Raw genomic sequence first — 13,790 nt, 5'->3', positions numbered from 1 at the left:
ACAGTTAATTGAAAAAGTAATTACTGGCGTGATCTATTATGAAAATAATCATTAATTAGCCCTTAAAAATAGGTTTAGGCTCTAGTTCTCACATTTCACATCTGGGACCGCTTTCTGCTTGACCCAGTCGAACCCCCGCCCCGGCATTCATGTCGCTGTTTGACATGTAATTCACACTCACCGCGCCATGAATCACCTCCACTGTCAGAGAGCCCTCCTGTTGTCCCCTGAGGTCAGAACAGCCCCACTAACTGTGACCGAGTCGTCCAACTCAGAGACCCTCCCTTTAGCCTCCTGAAGGACTCTGCACACTGCTAAAGCAAAGCAAGCTGCCCTCAACCACCAATACAACCCCTCCAGGCTTTGGCACGTAGCTATTTCACCCTGCAGGGAGTTTGTGAAGGAACGGTTTGTGACTACCGCTGTAGGTTGACACCTCAACCCTACGTCCATCTGCACTTCTCACAAAAGGTGCTGGAGCAGAGAGAGCAAATTGGGAAAGAGATGTTATCTCACTCACTTGCCATCTGTGGTAAAAATAAACAATGTGGGGCAGAGATAAGGCACAAACAGCCGGTTGCTATTTCTCTGTTGCAAAGTGGAACAGTGGGATGAAATTTTTTTTTTTTACCCATTACCCCAATATGCACTTCCCTCCTCTGTAGCTTCAATGTGAAACACTATGTGCCAAAAAAAAGAAAAAAGAAGTAAGTGTTTGATCAAATCAAACCGCACTTGATTGGATGACGTGTTACTGTTGGCCGTCCGATACTGCATCCACCACGAGCATTGACAAATTCATCGACAGCTGGCCGTGTTGTGAGTATGCATGGTTGTAGTTTAATGATACAGTCTGTACTGGATACTGACCTTACAGCACACACACACACACACACACACAGTGTTGAGTCGGGTTGCCTAATTGTCAATTCATAATGACAATATGGATTCTGTTCCCATGGATCCCTGCCCGCTCCGTCTCACAACGCTCTGCTCAATGAGTCACCGGGTTACGATCTGCTCCAGCACTGCTCTGGCAACAAAGCAAGGGGCTGGCCAGCTAGAGGAAAAGCATTTCTCTGGCTTGTGTCTATCCCCGAGGCTCTCTACGTGTGTGTGTTTGTGTGTGTGTGTGTGTGTGTGTGTGTGTGTGTGTGTGTGTGTGCGTGTGCAATGTGTGTGTGTGTTGCTGCAAGCAGTATTCAACCTAATACTGAGGCACATTGTCCGGTATTCACAGCAGCACAGCACATTTTCTCCTCACTCCCTCGTTCCTCTGCCCACACACTGTAGAGCGGCAGAGGACAGGAATGTGCTGTTTACACACACTGTCCATCTTTACTGATACGCTAGGAAGTCATCTGGCCATAATAAGCTGGCAGACGTGACCCACAGGTGGAACAATTGGCAAAACATCATAAATTATGTATTGTACCAACAACATAGATCCGTGACAAGAACAATATTATTAGTTAGTTACTCATGACCATTTTCCACCCTAAAATAGCTCGATGATAAAAATAAACCAAAAACATTGCACTCTAATGATATCCAGGATAAAAATAAGGCAAGCCTCACAATGGGGCCGAGTCGAGCATAAATCCTGAAACACATTACAGAACGACACTGATTAAATTTACTGGGGAAAAAAACAACACTTTTTCGAGTTGCCTTTATGCACGCACAATAATCCAGGTAAGGAAATCAGAGGAAGGTGAATCAGTTCATCTGGACACAAGGTTTCCTGGGAGACACGTCTCATCACTCGTCCAATTGACTTCGTCAGTCTCAACTGACTGCAGGTATCCCTACCCTTATAAACAATACTGCTGCATAACTCCCGAAACTAATGATCAGTTTCATATGCAAATTTCATGCAAATATCACAAAGACCAAATATTATATAATAGCCTATATGTTGTATTTGATATATAGCAAAATAAGGCTGATTTGTTTACAACAAGTAAAATAACGGTGGACAGAGGAGGGTAGAAATGTACGGTAAGTGAGGGAGATAAAGAGCAAACAGAGTGAGAAATACGTACCAAGTGTATTACACTATCTAACGCCTTATGTCTAGTGATACACGCTACAACCTTTTGATATAAAGACAATTTAATCTAAACATAGTAGTGTCATTATTGACAATTAGCGTGCTAACAAACTGTTCACTAGCTATCGCAAGATTAGGCATCTTGCTAACTCAGGGTCTCCGCTCTTTTTGGGATTTCATCTTCTAGGACATCTTCTGAGTAACCATTGTCATGTTGGATATACATGACAATGGTTACTCATAGATGGTGACATTATTCAGCATTAACTGTATGTGGAAGCCTAGACTGTCTCTAAATAAACCGCGTCACTTTTAACATGCAATCTAAGCAGCTAAAAATCCGGCTTAAAGTGTCCAGTTTCAGCACAACATTATGATAGAATTATGCCATCTCAGCAGGTAAAAACACAATGTCATAAGCTAACTTTACAAACTTCAACGAACTCAACAATATTTCTAGGGAAATTTGATAAAGTCCATCATTTTCCAGGTGATAAACTAGTTTAAAAAAATATGGAAAATGTATCATTTTCAAGCTTGAAAGCAAGTCCATAAATTTCCTAGGTTGTCGACAGCTTGTGGGAGAGCCCCGTCATAAGGGGTCTACTGTGGCCAGTACGGGGATCGAACCCGCGACCTTGGCGTTATTAGCACCACGCTCTAACCAACTGAGCTAACCGGCCCCTGAAAGAAGCTCTCCTCACCCTCCTATCTCAGCTTGCTGATAGCACGGCCATGTGGCCCACTTAAGAGTTCCTGTGATTTACCAACAGGAGCACTGCCGCAAAGACCGTTCATTTCTGATCTATTAAAGGTAGAACGAGCGGGATTTCCCTTAAAAAAAAAATCATACAAAAATAATCCCTCTCAATCATCATTTATGACCCACTACGCGTGTGTGGCGGTGTCTGTACCTGCAGAGACCCTGACCTCTGCCTGTATCTTCTTTTTTCTTATTTTGCTGTGTACGGGACGTTTCTAGGCGTTAACCTGTGGGCAGCGGATTCGCGTCCAAGAGGAAGCTATGACAACGGACGACACAGCGCCGAAAAGACGCAAATATAGTGAGGCAAAACACCAAGCAGACAAAGCTTGCTACAAAATGAGAGAGAATCTGGGGTTGGCTTTCACCTGCTGGCGAGTAATGAGTTGGCCTGTAGACTTAGATGTGTTCTGGCAAGTGTGGTCAGCAGGGAGCGCTTCTGGTATCGTTGAGCCGGGGAGGAGGGGCCAACTTTGAATGTTGTGCTTACAAAATGCAACCGACAAATCCTACTTGTTCTACCTTAAAAAACACCACTTTCCCACACATGAACACACTGGTATACTGATCCAAGGCCCACGCTCACGTCAGAGGGATTTCACAGCGCTCCTATGAGCCAACATCTACCTTGATCGTCACCATGGTTGTTTTGGACATTGTGTACAGACCCTTTCTCACAGACACTTGAACCACACATTTCCTGGCTCACTAAGCCGCTGTGAAACAGACTCTTCCGGAAATCATTTTCAAGGACATCTTTTATGACTTTTGCTTGGATATACATGACAATGCTTTTTTTTTTCTAATTTATTTCTAGTTTTTCCCCTTATCCCACCCGATTAACCCAATGGCATATGGATGGAACTCTTGTCGAATAACTCCCCTTGCTCACGTTTCCACAGGAAGGGGATAGTTGTAACACCAGCTTCCTTCAAACTCGTGTCGGCTGCTCTCGCTATTTCACACGCTGAAGCCTCGCATGGATCGCATTACCTTCAGGCCGCGCGGGAGACGTAGGGAGAATGCTTTCGGTTGCTTGGCTGCAGGCGCCCGTATGGGCCAGAGGGGTCGCTGGAGAACGAATCCCCGAACACTACACCGATCTACACTCACTATCCCTCGGGTAAGGGTGGCCTAATGAATGCCTTACCCCGTGGACGCTCTGGCCGTGACCGGTTACGGTGAGTCTGGGATACGAACCTCCCAGCCACATGACGAGCGGATTGCAAGAATGGCGGTTTATTCCGCTCGGCCATCAGAGCGGCCGACAATTATTGCTCCTGTATGGTCATAACGTTTCCAGGATATTTGATATGGTCTTTAATTTTCCAGGTGAAAAACTAGTTTAAAACAACAGAAATGCATCTTTTTCTAGGTAGAAAGTTTGTCTTTAAATGTCCAGGTAGTCCAGAACATATGGCACACCTGTCATGAAAAGTCATCAAAGAAGAATTATGGCCAGTACGGGGATCGAACCCGTGACCTTGGCGTTATTAGCACCACGCTCTAACCAACTGAGCTAACCGGCCTCTGTCAGACACGCTACCATCCTTCCCAGTCAACTTGCCAATAGCACGGCCGTATGGAACACTTAGAGCACCTGTGATTTACAGATACGAGCATTGCCTTGGAGACAGTTCATTTCTGATCTCTTAGAGGCAGAAGAAGTTGGCTTTTCCTAAAAATAAATGCAAAGTCTCATACAAAAATAATCCCGCCCAATCACTTATGACCAATTAGGCATGTGTGGCGGTGTCTGTATCAGCAGAGTGCCTGACCTCTGCCTGTTCTTTCTTATCTATCTTATTTCGCTGAATACGGGACGTTCCTGGGTATTTACGTAGTGACCAGATGTCAGATCGAGATCATAAGCATGCATCCAAGAGGATGCTATGAAAATGGCAGACACATAACCGAAGAGATGCAGCAAGGCGAGGGCGTCCAGGTAGCGGTCTATTCTGCTGCCTACGAACACAAGGATCGCTGGTTTGAATCCCTCTGTTACATCCGGCTTGTTTGGGCATCCATAGATACACAATTGGCCGTGTCTGTAGGTGGGAGGCTGGATGTGGGTATGGGTCCTGGTCACTGCGCTAGCGCCTCGGGTGCAATTGGGGAGAAAAATTCGGGAAAAAAATAAAAAAAATAGTGAGGCAAAATGCCAAGCAGACAAAGCTCGTTCCAAAAACAAGACGAATCAGGGGTTGGCTTGGGATTGAAGAGCGATGCGGAGCTGGCCTGTACACTGGGATGTGTTCTGGCAAGTACAGTCAGGGGTGTGCGCTTCTGATGTCATTGAAGCAGGGAGGAGGGGCAAACTTTCAATGTTGTGTAGAAGGTTGTGTATAATTTTCTAGGTCAAAAGCTAGTCTATAAAGTTTGAGACTGTACACAACATATGGGGGCCCTGTCATACAAGATCACGACAGAAATACTCCCATCCTTCCAACTCAGCGTGCCGATAGCACGGCCATGTGGAACAGTTTGCACTCCTGTGATTTATCAATAGGAGCTTTGCCTCAAAGACAGTTCATTTCTGATCTCTTAAAGGTAGAAGGTGTATGATTTTCCTAAAAAGCTTTTCTATAGATTTCCAGGTTTTCCAGAACATACCTGAGCCCTATCATGAAAAGTTCATGACAGAAGTACTGTGTCCAGTATGGGTACTGCACGCGCAACCTTGGCATTATTAGCACCACATGCTAAGCAACTGAACTAACCGGCCCCCTCAGAGAAGCACCTCCCATCCGTCCAACTCAACTTACCATAGCACAGCCATGTGGAACCGCTAGCGCTCCTGTGATTTGCCTCAAAGACAGTTAATTTCTGATCTCTTAAAGGTAGAGGGAGCACTGAAGGAGGGGATGGGAAGGAAGCACGATGCAGAGTTGGCCTGTACACTGGGATATGTTCTGGCAAGCACGGGCAGGGGGCGTGCACTTCTGGTGTTGTTGAAGCGGGTTCAACGTTGTGTATCATTTTCTAGGATGAAAGCTAGTCCATAAAGGTTGTCCAGAACATATGGGAGCCCTGTCATCAAATATCATGACAGAAACACTGTGGCCAGTACGGGGATCGAACCCGCGACCTTGGCGTTATTAGCACCACGCTCTAACCAACTGAGCTAACCGGCCCCTGAGACACACGACAATCATTGCTCATAGATGATGACATTATTCAACACTAACTATAACTGGAACCCTGGACTGTCTCTAAATATACCAAATCATTTTTATGTGAAATTTAAGAAGCTAAAAATCTGGCTCAAAGTATGCAATATTAGCATGCAAACCCCCCCCCCCCAAAATAAAATGCTAAAAATATGCCATCTCAACAGGTAAAAATACAATTTCATAACCTAACTTTACAAACTTCAATGAACTCAATAATATTTCCAGGATATTTGATACAATTCTTTAATTTTCCAGGTGGAAAAACAGTTTAAAACTCCAGACATGCATTATCTTCAAGGTTGAATGGTTTTCTATAGATTTCTAGAACATACTTGAGCCCTATCGTGAAAGGTCACAGAAATACTGTGGCAAGTACGGGGATCGAACCCACAACCTTGGGGTTATTAGCACCACAGTCTAACCAACTGAGCTAACCGGCCCCGCAAAGGCCCCCTTCCATTCTTCCAACTCAGTTTGTCGATAGCACGGCCACATGGAAGAGTTAAAGCTCCTGTGAATTACCAATAGGCGCTTTGCCTCAAAGACAGTTCATTTTGGATCTCTTAAAGGTAGAGGGAGTAGGATTTTCTAAAAATCAATGCATAGACACATACAAAAATTATCCCTCTCAATCAACACTTAGACTAGACCTGTGTGGCGGTGTCTGTATCTGCAGAGACCCTGACCTCTGCCTGTACTTTCTTATTTTACTTATTTTGCTGTGTACTTGACGTTTCTGGGCGTTTACCTTTGGGCAACATGACCAGATGCCAGATCGAGATACTAAGCATGCATCCAAGAGGACGCTATGAACTTGATGGACACAGCACCGAAGAGATGCAAATATAGCCAGGCGAAACGCCATGCAAACAAAGCTCGTTCCAAAACGAGCGAATCTGCGGTTGGCTATCATCCGCTGGATGAGCACTGAAGGAGAGGATGGGAAGGAAGCACGATACGGAGTCGGCCTCTACACTGAGATGTGTTCTGGCAAGTACGGTCAGGGGGCATGCGCTTTTGGTGTCGTTGAGGTGGGGCCAACTTTGAATGTTGTGTATAAGATTGTGCATCATTTTCTAGGGTGAAAGTTAGCTTGTTACGTTTGAGGTTGTCCAGAACATATGGGAGCCCTGTCATCAAAGATCATGACAGAACTGCTGTGGCCAGTACGGGGATCGAACCCCCCTGTACCGCTTGGCGTTAGTAGCGCCATGCTCTAACCAACTACTGGCCACAGTACTTCTGTACTTGGCCGTACTGGACCCTGTTCTAACCCCGTTCTGTACTGTGGCTGGTGCTCTAACCCCATACTGGCCACAGTACAGAAGTACTGTGGCCAGTACGGGGTGTTAAGAGTGTGGTGCTAATAACCTTGCTGTTATTAGCGCCACGCTCTAACAAACTGAGCTAACCGGCCCCTGAGATAGATGACAATCATTGCTCATAGACGGTGCCATTATTCAGCATTAACTATAACTGGAAGACTGGACTGTCTCTAAATATATCGGGTCAATTTTAACATGAAATCTAAGCAGCTAAAAATCCGTCTAAAAGTACGCAATATTAACACACGGAAAAAATGCCAAAGATATTCCACCTCAGCAGGTAAAAATACAATTTCATGAGTTAACTTTGCAAACTTCAACGAACTCAATAATATTTCCCGGATATTTGATCAAGTCTTTAATTTTCCAGGTGGGAAACTAGTTTCAAACTATGGAGATATGCATCATTTTCTAGGTTGAAAGCTTTTTTTTTAAAATAAATTTCCATGTTGTCCAGAACATACCTGAGCCCTATCTTGAAAAGATCGTGAAAGAAATACTATGGCCAGTACGGGGATCGAACCCGCGACCTTGGCGTTATTAGCACCACGCTCTAACCAACTGAGCTAACCGGCCCATGTGAGAAAACCCTCCCATCCTTCCAAGTCACTTTACAGATAGCACGGCCATATCGAACAGTTATAGCGCCTGTGATTGAGCTTTGCCTTGGAGACAGTTCATTTCTGATCTCTTAAAGGTAGAAAGAGTAGGATTTTCCTAAAAATCAAGGCGTAGACACACACAAAAATCATCCCTCTCAATCTTCACTTATGACCTACTAGACCTGTGTGGCGGTGTCTGTACCTGCAGAGACCTTGACCTCTGCCTGTATTTTCTTATTTTGCTGTGTATTGGACGTTACCGGGTGTTTACCTTTGGGCAGCAGGACTATAAAAAAGTAGCAATCACATGCCAGATCGAGATCGTAAGCATGTGTAGTAGTGTGATGTTGCGTTGTATTATGAACAGGGCATGGTATACTTCGGAGAATGTTGTATGGGTTGAAACACAAGCTTTTATTCTGAAAGACACAGGTTAGCATTTTTTGTTTTCATGGTTCCTGTGTTCCCTCAGTGTTGTTAATATGTGTTAGTATGTCCTCATAAAACATTGTAAATGATTAATGTTTCATTTGGGTTTTCACATTATGAGTGGGCACCTTTCTCTGGGAAATCGTGGGGGATGTATCCAAGCGGGGTAGCGAGCATTTCATTGTAAAATGCACTTGTCAGGTTCCCGCTGGCTTGACTTCCTCTTTGTTTTGGGATTTCTTGGGGAAAAGTGCGGCGTTTCTGCTCGCTATAATTTCGCCATTTACAGTTGCAAAGATGACGTTAAAAGTACTTCAAAACACACGTAAAGTCAGTGTAACAACAGTGTTGTGTTTTAGAATTGCCATTATTATTACTATTATTCTGATGTTTATAATTTACATTTAGCCAACTAAACACCAACCGCTGAGAACTCAGGATCCTGTTTAAGGTAAATTGAAATAGTGGTAAATTGAAATAGTAACTATAGCTGTCCACAAGGGGGTACGCGTTCATTTCTGATCTCTTAAAGGTAGAAGGAGTAGGATTTTCCTAAAAATCAATGCATAGACACGTACAAAAAGTATTCCTCTCAATCATCACTTATGACCCACTAGACATGTGTGGCGGTGTCTGTATCTGCAGAGACCCTGACCTCTGCCTGTACTTTCTTATTTTACTAATTTTGCTGTGTACTGGACGTTTCTGGGCGTTTACCTAAGGGCAGCATGACTAAAAACATACCAATGCCATATCGAGATAGTAAGCATGCATCCAAGAGGATGCTATTAAATTGAAGGACCCAGCACCGAAGACATGCAAATATAGCAAGGCAAAACACCATGCAGACAAAGTGCGTTCCAAAACGAGCTAATCTGCGGTTGACTTTCAACCACTGGCTAGCACTGAGGGAGAGGAAGCACGATGCATAATCGGCCTCTACACTGAGATTTGTTCTGGCAAGAACGGTCAAGGGGCGTGCGCTTCAGGCAGGGCCAAATTTGAATGTTGTGTATAAGATTGTGCGTAATTTTCTAGGGTGAAAGCTGGTTTATTAAGTTTAAAGTTGTCCAGAACATATGGGAGCCCTGTCATCAAAGATCATAACAGAGATACTGTGGCCAGTATGGGGATCGAACCCACGACCTTGGCGTTATTAGCACCACGCTCTAACCAACTGAGCTAACCGGCCCCTGAAACGCACAACAATCATTGCACATAGATGGTGACATTATTCAGCATTAACTATAAGTGGAAGCCAACTTACCAACTGAGCTAACTGGCCCCTGAGATAAATGACAATCGTTGCTCATGGTGAAATTATTCAGCGTTAACTGTAACTGGAAGCCTGGACTGTCTCTAAATATATCGGAAAAACGGCGAAAAAAATACAAAAATAGCAAGGCGAAACGCCAAGCAGGCACAACTCGTTCAAAATGAGTGAATCTGGGGTTGTCTTTCACCCGCTGGCGAGCACTGAAGGAGAGGATGGGAAGGAAGCACCATGCGAAGTTGGCCTGTGGACTGGGATGTGTTCTGGTAAGTACGGTCAGGGGGCGTGCAATTCTGGTGTCGTTGAGGTTTTGTATAATTTTCTAGGCTTAAGGTAGTCTATAAATTTCTAAATTTTCAAGAACGTATGGGTACCCTTTCATCAAAGATCATGACAGAAGTACTGTGGCCAGTACGGGGCTCGAACCCACGACCTTGGCGTTATTAGCACCATGCTCTAACCAACTGAGCTAACCGGCTCCTGAGACACGTAACAACCATTACTCATAGAGGGTGACATCATTCAACATTAACTTGGAAAGCTGGACTGTTTCTAAATATACCAAACCACTTTTAACGTGAAATCTAAGCAGCTAAAAACCTGGCTCCAAGTTTGCAATATTAGCATGCGAAAAAACAAAAAATGCTTAAAACATGCCATCTCAACAGGTAAAAATACAATTTCATGACCGAACATTATAAACTTCAATGACCTCAATAATATTTCCAGGATATTTGATCAAGTCTTTCTTTCATGTTCTAGGAGAAAAACTAGTTAAAAATTGTGGATAAGCATCATTTTCTAGGTTGAAAGGTTTTCTATAGATTTCCAGGTTGTCCAGAACATCCCTGAGCCCTATCATGAAAGGTCATCACAGAAGTACTGTGGCCAGTACGGGAATCTAATCCGCGATCTTGGCATTACAAGCACCATGCTCTAACCAACTGAGCTAACAAGCCCACTCAGGTAAAAAAACCCTTCCCATCCTTCCAACTCAGCTTGCCAATAGCACAGCCATGTGGAACAGTTAGCGCTCCTATGATTCACCGATATGAGCTTTGCCTCAAAGACAGTTAATTTCTGATCTCTTAAAGGTAGAGGATGTAGGATTTTCCTAAAAATCAATACATGGGAGACATACAAAAAATATCCCTCTTAATAATCACTTATGACGTACAAGATCTGTGTGGCGATGTCTGTATCTGCAGAGACCCAGACCTCTGCCTGTACTTTCTTATTTTGATGTGTACTGGACGTTTGTGGGTGTTTAACTTTGGGCAGCATGACTATAAAAACATCGAGACCAGATGTCAGATCGAGGTCATAAGCATGCATCCAAGAGCACAATATGAAATTGACAGACACAGCACTGAAGTGACACAAATAAAGCAAGGCAAAACGCCATGCAGGCAAAGCTCATTCTAATAGGAGCGAATCTGTGGTTGGCTTTCACCTGCTGGGGAGCACTGAAGGAGTGGATGGGAAGGAAGCACGATGCGGAGTTGGCCTGTACAGTGGGATGTGTTCTGGCAGATACGTGTAGGGGGCGTGCAATTCTGGCGTCAACATTCAATGTTATGTATATGGTTCTGAATCATTTTCTAGGTTGAAAGCTAGTCTATAAAGTTTAAGGTTGTCCAGAACATATGGGAGCCTCGTCATCAAGACAGAAGCACTGCGGCCGGTACGGGGATCGAAACCGCGACCTTGGCGTTATTAGCACCACGCTCTAACCAACTGAGCTAACCGGCCCCAGAAACATGTGACAATCATTGCTCATAGAGGGTCTATAACTGGAAGTCTGGACTGTCTAAATATACCAGGTCACGTTTAACGCAAAATCTAAGCAGCTGAAAATCCGACTCAAAGTATCCAATATTAGCACACGCAAAAAACGTTAAAAATATGCCACTTCAGCAGGCGAAAATACAATTTCCTGACTTAACTCTACAAACTTCAATAAACTCAACTGAATGAAGTGAAATCCCATGCAGACAAAGCTCATTCTAAAACGAGCGAATCTGCTCTCGGTTTAGTTTATTAAGTTTGAGGTTGTCCAGAACATATGGGAGCCCTGTCATCAAGGATCTTGACAGAAGTACTGTGGCCAGGATGGGTATCGAATCCCCGACCTTGGCATTAATAGCACCACGCTCTAACCAACTGAGCTAACTGGCCCCTGAGCTACACGACAATCATTGCTCATAGATGGTGAAATTATTCAGCATCAACTGTAACTGGAAGCCTGGACTGTCTCTAAATACATTGGGTCAATTTTAACGTGAAATCTAAGCAGCTAAAAATCTGACCCAAATTATGCAATATTAGCAAACGGAAAAAATGAGCTATAAAAATGGCAGACACAGCATCGAAGATACACAAATATAGCGAGGTGATGGAACGCAGGTAGCATAACGTTCGATTCTGTTGCCTACCAACAGGGGGATCGCGGGTTCGGATCCCTGTGTTACCTCCTGCTTGGCCGGGCGTCCCTACAGACGCCATTGTCCATGTCTGTGCATGGGAAGCTGGATGTGGGTATTTGTCCTGGTCGCTGCACTAGCGCCTGGAGTACAGTTGGGGAGAAAAATGGGGACACAGCACCAAAGAGACACAAATATAGCAAGGCAAAACACCATGCAGACAAAGCTCGTTCCAAAATGAGCAAATCTGTGGTTGGCTTTCACCCGCTGGCGAGCACTGAAGGAGGCAGGGGTCATGCACTTCTGAAGTACTGTGGCCAGTACGGGGATCGAACCCGCGACCTTGGCGTTATTAGCACCACGCTCTAACCAACTGAGCTAACCAGCCCCTGAAATAGATGACGATCATTGCTCATAGATGGTGACATTATACAGCATTAACTATAACTGGATGCCTGGACTGTCTCTAACCGGCCCCTGAGACACATGACAATCATAGCTCATAGATGGTCTATAACTGGAAGTGTGGACTGTCTCTAAATATACCAGGTCACGTTTAACGCAAAATCTAAGCAGCTGAAAATCCGACTCAAAGTCTCCAGTATTAGCACATGGAAAAAATGCTAAAAATGTGCTACCTCAGCAGTTGAAAATATAATTTCCTGACTTAACTTTACAAACTTCAATGAACTCAATAATATTTCCAGGATATTTGATCAAGTCTTTCATTTCTAGGTGGAAAACTAAAACTATGGAAATGCAACATTTTCTCAGTTGAAAGATTTTCTATAAATTCCAGGTTGTACAAAACATACCTGTGCCCTATCATGAGGGAGGTACTGTGGCCAGTACGGGGATCGAACCCGCGACCTTGGCGTTATTAGCACCACGCTCTAACCAACTGAGCTAACCAGCCCCTAAGAAAAGCCCCCTCCCATCCTTCCAACTCACTTTATCGATAGCACGGCCACGTGGAAAAGTTAAAAGCTCCTGTGACTTACCAATAGGAGCTTTGCCTCAAAGACGGTTCATTTCTGATCTCTTAAAGGTAGAAGCAGTAGGATTTTCCTAAAAATTAAGGCGTAGACACAGACGAAAATTATCCCTCTCAATCATCACTTATGACGTACTAGACATGTGTGGCAGTGTCTGTATCTGCAGAGACCCTGACCTCTGCCTGTACTTTCTTATTCTACTTATTTTGATGTGTACTGGACGTTTGTGGGCATTTACCTTTGAGCAGCCTGCCTATAAAAACATAGTGACCAGATGCCAGATTGAGGTTGTAAGTATGCATCCAAGAGGATGCCATGAATTTGATGGACACGGCACTGAAGAGACACAAATATAGCAAGGCAAAACACCATGCAGACAAAGCTCGTTCCAAAACGAGCGAATCTGTGGTTGGCTTTCACCCGCTGGCAAGCACTGAAGGAGAGGATGGGAAAGAAGCATGATGCGGAGTTGGCCTGTACACAGGGATGTGTTCTGGCAAGTACTGGCAGGGGTCGTGCACTTCTGGCATCATTGAGACCGGGTCAACGTTCAAGGTTGTGTATATGGTTGTGTGTAATTTTCAAGGTTGAAAGCTAGTCTATAAAGTTTGAGATTGTCCAGAACATATGAAAGCACTTTCATCAAAGACCATGACGGAAGTACTGTTGCCAGTACGGGGATCGAACCCGCGACCTTGGCGTTATTAGTACCATGCTCTAACCAACTGAGCTAACCGGCCCCTAAGAGAAGCCC

General features: G+C 44.3%; 1 protein-coding gene and 12 non-coding genes across 14 annotated transcripts in view; all 13 read right to left on the bottom strand.

Annotated features, from left to right (window-relative positions):
• The window catches only part of arhgef10 (Rho guanine nucleotide exchange factor (GEF) 10), a 117,745-nt gene that overhangs the window by 72,801 nt on the left and 31,154 nt on the right, over positions 1-13,790 (bottom strand). The gene's annotated exons all lie outside the window — the stretch shown is intronic.
• Positions 2,663-2,736, bottom strand: trnai-aau (transfer RNA isoleucine (anticodon AAU)). Its single transcript has one exon. It is a non-coding gene; the product is annotated as a tRNA-Ile (tRNA).
• trnai-aau (transfer RNA isoleucine (anticodon AAU)) lies at positions 4,272-4,345 on the bottom strand. The gene has a single exon. It is a non-coding gene; the product is annotated as a tRNA-Ile (tRNA).
• trnai-aau (transfer RNA isoleucine (anticodon AAU)) lies at positions 5,877-5,950 on the bottom strand. The gene has a single exon. It is a non-coding gene; the product is annotated as a tRNA-Ile (tRNA).
• Positions 6,356-6,429, bottom strand: trnai-aau (transfer RNA isoleucine (anticodon AAU)). Its single transcript has one exon. It is a non-coding gene; the product is annotated as a tRNA-Ile (tRNA).
• On the bottom strand, positions 7,817-7,890 carry trnai-aau (transfer RNA isoleucine (anticodon AAU)). The gene has a single exon. It is a non-coding gene; the product is annotated as a tRNA-Ile (tRNA).
• Positions 9,464-9,537, bottom strand: trnai-aau (transfer RNA isoleucine (anticodon AAU)). Its single transcript has one exon. It is a non-coding gene; the product is annotated as a tRNA-Ile (tRNA).
• On the bottom strand, positions 10,024-10,097 carry trnai-aau (transfer RNA isoleucine (anticodon AAU)). Its single transcript has one exon. It is a non-coding gene; the product is annotated as a tRNA-Ile (tRNA).
• On the bottom strand, positions 10,504-10,577 carry trnat-ugu (transfer RNA threonine (anticodon UGU)). Its single transcript has one exon. It is a non-coding gene; the product is annotated as a tRNA-Thr (tRNA).
• trnai-aau (transfer RNA isoleucine (anticodon AAU)) lies at positions 11,297-11,370 on the bottom strand. The gene has a single exon. It is a non-coding gene; the product is annotated as a tRNA-Ile (tRNA).
• Positions 12,356-12,429, bottom strand: trnai-aau (transfer RNA isoleucine (anticodon AAU)). Its single transcript has one exon. It is a non-coding gene; the product is annotated as a tRNA-Ile (tRNA).
• On the bottom strand, positions 12,884-12,957 carry trnai-aau (transfer RNA isoleucine (anticodon AAU)). The gene has a single exon. It is a non-coding gene; the product is annotated as a tRNA-Ile (tRNA).
• On the bottom strand, positions 13,701-13,776 carry trnai-aau (transfer RNA isoleucine (anticodon AAU)). The gene has a single exon. It is a non-coding gene; the product is annotated as a tRNA-Ile (tRNA).

This window comes from Lampris incognitus, chromosome 16, assembly GCF_029633865.1.
Source record: "Lampris incognitus isolate fLamInc1 chromosome 16, fLamInc1.hap2, whole genome shotgun sequence".
NCBI lineage: Eukaryota > Metazoa > Chordata > Actinopteri > Lampriformes > Lampridae > Lampris > Lampris incognitus.
The sequence above is the reverse complement of the archived record's forward strand: the minus strand, read 5'-3'. Positions and strand labels throughout refer to the sequence as shown.